This window comes from Nematolebias whitei, chromosome 13 (genome assembly GCF_014905685.2).
Source record: "Nematolebias whitei isolate Nwh7 chromosome 13, NemWhi1, whole genome shotgun sequence".
Classification (NCBI taxonomy): Eukaryota; Metazoa; Chordata; class Actinopteri; order Cyprinodontiformes; family Rivulidae; genus Nematolebias; species Nematolebias whitei.
The window spans coordinates 46,930,341-46,937,916 of NC_056510.1; the positions used below are offsets into that span (position 1 = coordinate 46,930,341).

At 40.9% G+C, this 7,576-nt stretch overlaps 1 long non-coding RNA gene across 1 annotated transcript; it reads right to left on the minus strand.

The window, feature by feature from the left end:
- Positions 1 to 2,754: 2,754 nt before the first annotated feature.
- On the minus strand, positions 2,755 to 4,557 carry LOC119419365. Its single transcript, XR_005187257.1, has 2 exons — positions 4,265 to 4,557; positions 2,755 to 3,789 (listed from the first exon to the last, which is right to left on the minus strand). It is a non-coding gene; the product is annotated as an uncharacterized LOC119419365 (long non-coding RNA).
- Between the last annotated feature and the right edge of the window lie 3,019 nt (positions 4,558 to 7,576).

The following is a 7,576-nucleotide window of genomic DNA, read 5'->3' on the forward strand; positions in this document are numbered from 1 at the left end:
GTTAGATAGATAGATAGATAGATAGATAGATAGATAGATAGATAGATAGATAGATAGATAGATAGATAGATAGATAGATAGATAGATAGATAGATAGATAGATAGATAGATAGATAGATAGATAGATAGATAGATAGATAGATAGATAGATAGATAGATAGATAGATAGATAGATAGATAGATAGATAGATAGATAGATAGATAGATAGATAGATAGATAGATAGATACAATGTATCTATATATATGTAGTTTAATTTGATCATTTTAATAATCTGTATTCTTTTTAATTTGCCAGAAACTTCCTCTGCTAAAACCTGTTTCAGGGTCTTAACACCAACATTACCGCCACCATATATATATATATAAACCCTGCTAATGAACTTTTAATGAACTTTTAGTTCACGATTAAATCTCTGGTGAACTAGATTCTACAAAAACATATATATTTAAAATTGTATAGGTTTTCTTCATCATTTGATGTATTTGCACTCATTGTGTCTTTTTATAATTGTTCAATTTAGATGTGTGGTTTTGTTTCTTGTATACAGATTTTTTTTTTTATTTAGCTTTAATTTAAAGATTAATTCTTGTTTTGTGATTTGTACATCTGTGGGTTAGAATAAAGTTGACCTAAAGGCCGTAACTCTTCTTTGAACATGTTTGAGGAAAATGTTCCTGAGAGATACAATAATTGTGTGTCTTTTTATAATTTTTCAGCTGAATTTACTTTAATTAACTGATTATTTATTAAAGTTGTTAAAGTGAAAACAGGATTTCATGATGACATTATTTACATGAACGCTCCTACAAGAACTCTGCAGATGTTGGATGCTGCAGATGTTGGATGCTGTCTATCATGGTGCACTAAGGCCCTGTACACACGTAGCCGGATATCAGGAAAACCGAATAGTTTATCATGCGGTGTGGCCTTTCATCCACACGTGAACTCCGGTTGATGTAACTATAAACGAATAATAACAAAAACTCCGACCAAAGTGGAGATTTGAGAAATCTCCTCTTTCGGGTTTGCGTGTGGACTTTCGGAACCGGAGATATGCGCATTATGTCTGCGACAGATGGTGCAGCGCGGCGCTGACGTCACATGTGCGACAATTGTTTTTGTTTGCCCATTCATTCGGAGGGAAAATGACTGCGTTTAGGGAAGTACTAATTGTAACGCTGGTTCAGGCAATTTTTGCTTGCTTGTTTTTACAAGCACAACTGCTCCAACAGATGGAATTACAAAGGAGAAAAAGCGTTTGGCGTTCAGCTCTTTTACAGCAACTATCCCTACCGATACAGAGGCACAATACCGCCATTCAGCGTCGCCGTCGCCGGTTTTGGATCAGACTTGGACGCACTGCTGGCTGGTGGGAAAACTTTGAGAAGGAAATTGTTCTCCCACAGGAATGGCGTGAGAACTTCAGAATGTCACGGTCGTCATTACTGTCGCTCTCGGAGTTACTCCTTCCTTACATTCAAGGGAAGAGTACTGTAATGTGATCTCCAGTCTGTGTGGTCAAAAAAGTTGCATGCACGCTATATTATTTGGCTGACGAGGGAAGACTGCGTAAAACGGCCAATGCATTTGGCTTATCAAGACAGGTAGTCTCAAACATAATTAGAGAGGTGTGTAAGGCTATAACTGTGTACTTGGGACCATCTTACATAAAAATGCCAACAACAGAGACTGCTGTGCGTGCACTTGTTGAGGGATTTGAGCAGGCTTATGGTCTCCCTCAGTGCCTTGGAGCTGTGGATGGGACTCATGTGGAGATAAAGCAGCCATCAGCTAATTCTACAGAGTACCTAAATAGGAAGGGGAGGTTTTCTCTTAACATACAAGCCACCTGTGATTACAAGTACAGCTTTATTGATGTAGTTGTGAAATGGCCAGGGAGTGTGCATGATGCCAGAGTTTTTGCTAACTCCACAATAAACACAAATCTGAAAAACATGAAGATTCCCCCCTGTCCAAGACAAATTGTGGAGAACGAAGACGCTATACCCATTTACATACTGGGTGACCCTGCATACCCACTTCTACCTTACCTGATGAAAGAATATGCTAACGGAGGAAGCAATGTTCAGGAGCAGTACTTTGGACTTTCGTTGTGCCGAGCTAGAATGGTGATTGAATGTGCGTTTGGAAGACTAAAAGCCCGATTTGGAGCCCTGAGGAGAGCCATGGACATCAATATGAATGATCTTCCATTTGTTATATATGCATGTTTTGTGTTGCACAATTTTTGTGAGGCATCAAAAGACACTGTGGATGAAAACAGAATAACTGAAGCTATTCAACATGACAGGAACAATCAACCGGACACACAGCCAGTGGTCAGAGGAGACAGCTTGGCAGCAGAAGGAAAGCGGGTCAGGAGAGTCCTCACTCAGTGTCTGGATCCATAAACACAAAAACCTGTGAACTATTTAGCAGACTGCGTTGTTTTTTCATTAAAAAAAATGTTATAGTTAGCACCATGTATGTTAGAGAATTTTTAAATTGTTTTGTGCAATGTTATTGCATTTCATTCTCTTAATGCATGAAAAGCTACCACCCAGGATTTAGATACATTATATAATAGTTTGTAGCTCATTAGACAGACTTTTAAGTGAAATGATTTTACTTTTCTCTCTTAAAATTGGACCTGTAGTGTATTAAATAGTGCTGCCAATACTTTCTGATGAACATGACTGTATTTGTAACTGATAAATGTCATATTCACAAAAATTCACATAAAGAAACTTGCTTTTAAAATGTTTGTCAATTTATTCAAACGAACACACTTAACATGTTCTTATTTTGTGTTTCATTTATGAACAGATCAGATTATAACAGATCTACAACAGATAAAGCTTTTTAAACATGGGAGAAAAGCAGCACAGTTACTGTACACTTTTAAATCAGTGATGCCCAAGTCCATAACTTGGGAGCTACCACAGGTACATTTCAGCTGCATTTTCTTCAACAAACCAGTATGAAATAGCTGATTTCAATCATCAGTATGTATTTGATAGTGGTGTTTTGGAGAAATAAATACATCTAAGTAGCAGTAGCTCCCAAGGACTGGACTAGATCACCACTCTTATAAAGATTCACGTAACAAAAATGTAAATAGTTAAAGTATTGTGCAATTGCTACATTTTAAGCTTTTCACAGTATGTATAAAAAGATAGCAAACAGAAAAAAAAACACTGTCAGAGTAAATAACACTGTGATTAACAACCTGACATGTGTGCAACCTTGTGCAAAAGTGGAACTTGTATATACTTAACTGTACCAGACTTGCTTCGATGTATAAAACAGTACTCTACTGGTCACTAAAAAGGGCCTGACTGAATGAAAATTGGTCAGTGGCTTCAGCAGGTGTGTGGAACACAGCTTCAGTGTTCATAGTGTTTCCTGGTCTTGTGTTTTGACGTGTTCTGTCAGAAGTGGAGTTGTTTGGGTATGGGTAATTTGCTGAGTTTTGGTGGACAGAATGGTGGGCCATTGTGTGCGAATACATCGGACCTCTTGGCTCATATGGCATGTAGTGTGGTGGTTGTGCAGGTGTATGAATGACCTGTTTCAGAAGAGAAAACCCATCAACAATCAATGTGGTAAGTCTTTCCAGTGTATTGGACATTTTTGAATAGTTTTCGGATGCTTTTTGTTCTGATGTCTCAATGATTTCCACCAGTCTCTTTTTCACACGCTGGTCTTCCTCAAGAGCATTCAGCCACTGGGTCTCAGCAGGCAGCTTTCTCCTCAGACGGTCGTGTCTGTGTCCTTTTAGTTTTGCCTTCAAAAGAGAAATGAAAATCATCACAATTAAACATAAAAAAGTAAACCTGGATCATGTTGATGTTGTACTTTTCACATCACTTCTACATAACAATATGTAATAACAGCGTATCCAATGTTTGCTATATGTCTTAAAGTGTATTTTGTACCCACCACCCCATCAAACTAATGAATATGTAGGCCTAACATAATATGAGATGAGTAAGAGCATGATGGTGTCATTTCTTTTTTGCAATAATAATAAAAATAAATCAGCAACCCGTACACAGTAAAATATAAAAAACATCACATTCCAGCCTCCACTACACACCTCAACTCTTGCATCATTTTTAACACACATATTGCCTTAACTGTATTTTTAATAGCAACACAATTCAACAAACCTGTTCCGTGAATTATAGTACATCCAACAGATGAACATTTACAGCAAAAGTACTTTTATTTATGAGGAATGGACAGAAAAATATACGTACATCAAGCAGGTCTCTCCTCTCCTTTGAAGTAGGACCCACACTGCTTTCATTATCAGACCCTGTGTCTGCTACATCCATGGTAGTGGAGGAAGAAGATGTGGATGGTGAGGGTAGGGTCCGAGAATGATCCAGGTCAGCTGTTTCAATACCGGAGGATATGGTAGTACTAGCTGGAGAGCCACCCCAGATTTGTTCGCACAGTTCGAAGTACAGAAGAACCACTCGACCGTGTCCACTCCTGCGTCCTGTATCAACAGCATGGCGATATTTACCTCGGACTGCTTTCATTTTTGTTGTTAAATTCCCACGCGTGATGTCGGCATGTGAATGGGGAAACTCGTCGGAGGACTCCGTTGGGTAATGCTCTAAAAAAAGCGCTAAAATATCAACATACTTGTTCTGACAGGATTCCCAGTCGACATTTTCCTGAGTTTTATTAACTTTGTACTCCAACACTGTATTTAATAGTAGTTCAACCTCGCGGTCTGTCCACACAAACGAACCTCCAGGCGCCATGATTCAATACTAACAGGAAGTTGTGGTTGCTTTGAAGGGTTGTGATTGGCTGATATACGTTTCACCTTTGCACTACACTGCCTCCTATGGGTTGGGCATATTCTTTACAACGCTCTGTGGTGAACATCACCGGGTTCATGTAGACGATCATTTTCTCTATCCGAACATGTATGTACGGCAATATTTTTTTGCGCGGATATTCGTTTTTTCAAACACCAGGCTACGTGTGTACAGGGCCTAAGATTCATAACTAGCTGTGATTATCGTACCCACCACTGCACCCTGTATTCACTGGTTAACTGGTCACCATTAACTTCACGCAGACTCTCTCACTGGTACGTTTTCATCTTTAAATCACTTCTTGGTCTGCTGCCTTCATACATCTCCTCCTACATGTCTATGTGTGAGTGCAGTACAGAATGCGCTCTCAGGACATTATTACCTGCAGTGTTCCCTCAGTGCGGACTGAACTAGACAAAAGGACCTTGTACTCCTCTCCTGTTTCCTGGAATATCTTACAAAAAGATCTGAAGCTCTCGACCTTGACCTCTCTAAGTGGCTTTAAGAATCTGTTGGACTCCTGGCAGGGTCCAATGCTGACATGTTCCTGTTTTTAGTTTTGTACATTCGCCTTAGAATCTAGCTGTTTTTTGTTAATTTTCCTTTTTTTAGCCATCCTATTTGTTAAAAAAAAATCGTATGACTTCTTATAACTGTTTATTGTTGTCGCTGTTGTCCATTGTTGTCATCTTTCTTTGATGAAATCAGGTCTCTCTTGTAAATGAGTCCTCGAGGCTCAATGCGATTTACCTGTCTAAATAAAGGCTGAATGAATGAATGGAAAAAAAAAGCCTGCAAAGTTTATTTTTTGTTATCTTCACTGATAAAAAAAAAAAAAAACATTTCTTTAATACATAAAATGTTTTTTTAAATTGTTTCCATCCTCCCTCCCAGACCTGTCCCAGTCCGTCACTTCATCCTGGGGCTTGGGCTCCAGGCCCCGGCCTCGCGCTCTCCTGCAGGTCGGCAGCTCAGAGGATCCTCCGCAGTGACGGGCGGAGCTTGGAGCCCGCAGGAGCGCACGAGGCCAGGGCCTCGTATATACAACACCCTAAAAAGCTTTTAATAAAACTTAAAAAGCTATCGACCCACAGAAGCACACCAGGCTTGGGCCCGAGCCCCGGCCTCACACGCTCCTGTGGGTCGGCAGGTCCACAGTGACCGGCAGAGTTCCGAGCAAGGGAGGTAACGCCCTGCCCAGCCTGAGGGAGCTCCAAGACTCCGGTGGAGAAGACTGGCAGAGCTCCATCTAGATCACTCTGAATTTTGTCATTGGCTACTAAGCACAAAAAATACCTGCACATCAGCATTAGACTATTATTGTTTTTAAAATCTTAAAAATAGGTCCAGACACTCCTTCGAGTTCGAGTTATTACAAATGGCGGATTGGGTTGTTGTGAAAGTTTCTCAAACAATCAGTGACTCCACCCCTTAACCAATCAGTGACTGACAGTGTTTGACGTCACGTTTTAAGGCCAGCAATGTACGCTTGGAACCAGAGCAAAGTGGGTCCTGAAAAACAGGCTGGTTCCATGAATAATTGCTAGTGGAAAAGTCTTGGAACTGTGCCAAACCGAGTTGAACCGTGCCGTACATGTGCTAATAGAAGCTGATGCAGAAATCCTTTGGAGTTCACAGTATTCAGCTTTAGAGGTTGTTTCTGTGATATTCCCCTTTTTGCAAAAAGCTTGGTTGAAAATCTGACTCTGTTATCCTGTGTGGTTCTTTATATTTCTGGGTACGAGAAAAACCTAACACCGGTGAAGTCAGATGTGCCTCCCGGTGCTCCATCACCCTCCGCCTCCGCTTCCCTGCTTGTACTCTTTCATCCTGTGAACCCTTAGGTCATTTTCACACCAGATAGTCCGGAAGACTCAGTTCGGTTGGGGACCAATATTCATGACCTTTTGTTTACATTTGAGCAGGTGCGTTTGCATTCACACTGCACTGTGCAGTCGAGTCAACCTGTTGAACCAACCTATTCCCCCACTCACCTGTGGGGGCGCTGCACCAAGAACTACTGAAAGAAACGACACGACAACCTCTGAAGACACGTCTTCTTCTGTAAATAAAAATAAAAACGAAGTGGCATCAAGTTTTAGCAGTTTTAGGAGTTATATTTTGTCATTTTTCAAAAATGGACTTGGCATGACACAGAAGACCATGGAGAATATTGTTTTTCTACACAAGGCAGCTGACGGCTCCATATAAGGTAAGAGCAATGCGTGTTTGTTTACCCTGTGGAGCGGGTCCGGTCAGTTTACATTCACACTGCACTCGAACCGCACTGGAGTTCTCTTCTACCGGACCGAGACCTAGGTTTTAGCCCGGGCCAGAGTTCACCTTTTTGTTCCGTGACAGAGTTCGATGGTGCGTTCACACCTCCCCAAACGAACCGGACTTTCTAGGAAAACGAGCTAGAGTTCGATTAAAGCGAACTAAACAGGGCTGGTGTGAATGCACCCTTAAAGAGCCTCTATTTTCCTGCATACCTTCCTAAGTCGAAGGACTTGATCAGCTGGTCTCTCAACAAAATTGATCAACTTCTCCCGACAGGAGTTAGGACAAGGAGGACCCTCAACGGAAACAAATTGTATTCACGATGACAACTAGAATTCTGCTGTTTAGGTTGGTGAAATCTGGATTGTCTACAAAATTGTGTGGATGTGTCGAAGCTTGGCAGCAGTCAGACTGAATTATGTGGAGCTGTGTCAGGGAGCTGGTGCAGGCTGTTAT